We start from the raw sequence: 1,391 nt of genomic DNA, 5'->3' as shown, positions 1-1,391 counted from the left end.
CTGGCACAGCAGGATCCTGATGGATCACTAATTCCAACGAAATAGCATCACGGCGGATCCCTGTTCCTGGTGGAACGGAATCAGAGCGGATCCCTCACTCCAACAGATCAGTCGATTCCCCAACCCGCCTGAAGCAGAATCCTGCTGGAATGGTATTCCACGGGTCACCTGGTCACCGCGGATCCCAGATCCTGGTCGATCCCGAGATCTCAGTGATCGCTGAGCCGTGGTAGAAGGAGGGAAGAGGGAAAGTCGGGAACTCAGGGTCTGCAGGCTGCTGACAGCTCACAGTCTGTGTCTCTGGCCCTGTGCTGTGTTAGTTGGTTGCCTTGGAAGCAGCCAGACGAGAAAGAACAAACAGGCTTTGGGAGACAGTAAGGAGCAGGCTTACACCACTCTCTCTCTCTCCCTGCCAACCACAGAGAACAAAGCCACACTGTAAACCCTCTGATTACTGTCATTGCCATGTTAGAGTCCCCTGTAACAGGACACGGTCTGGTCTGCCCTCCCGCCATGGGCTAAAAATACTGAGTTCTGAGGAAAGGACCCGAAACGTTAACTCCCTGATTTTTTTTTCCCACCCTTTCACAGATGCTGCCAGACCCGCTGAGCTTTTCCAGCAACTTCTGGTTTTTTGATCCTAAAATGCCAGTCACTTCGAACAGGGACCCAGTCAGAGCTTCAGCCAGCTCGGCTGTATCTGCTAGGGGAACCAATTCTGGCATCTATCAGCCCCTTTCTCAGACACACGGAGTTGGGGGGGCGGTTAATGGTTTGCGGCGGGGTGAAGGGTTTGGGGGTTGGGGGGAAGGAGTTAGTGAGTGGCCCGCTCGTCCCCAGCCCCGCCACCTCAACAGGGTCCAAACAACAGTCAGTTGGTGAGTTGAGTTGATAGCCACTGATGGGAAGACAGTCAATAAGTGGGGAGTCGGGAGGTGGGGGAGTGACGGGTTTAGTAGGCCGTAAAGGGTGGTGTGGGGGCGTGGGGTATCCAGGGAGTTGGGAGGGTGTGAGTGAAGGCGTGCAGGGGGGTTTTCAGAGTGAAGTGGGTGGGGTTGGAGGAGAGTGGGGAGATTGGGGAGGGGGTGTGAAAGTAGAGGTGGGAGGAGATGGGGTGGAGAATGGAGGGGAGAGTGTGGGAGGTGGTTAGTGGGTGGGGGGAGAGTGGATCTGGGGAGTTGGGGGAAGGGGGTGGGGGCTGGGAAATGGAGGGATAGTGTGGGGATGGGGAGTAAGGTGGGAGTTGGGGGAAGCGTGTGGACGGTGGGGAGTTGGGGAGAGAGTGTGGGGTTTGGGAGTAGAGTGTAGGGGCTGGGGAATGGGGGAGAGTGTGGGAGCTAGGGTGTGGGGGTAGAGTGTGGAGGCTGGGGAATGAGGGGAGAGTGTGAGGG

Source organism: Rhincodon typus, chromosome 7, assembly GCF_021869965.1.
Source record: "Rhincodon typus isolate 14 chromosome 7, sRhiTyp1.1, whole genome shotgun sequence".
Lineage (NCBI taxonomy): Eukaryota > Metazoa > Chordata > Chondrichthyes > Orectolobiformes > Rhincodontidae > Rhincodon > Rhincodon typus.
This window is presented reverse-complemented; position numbering follows the sequence as displayed.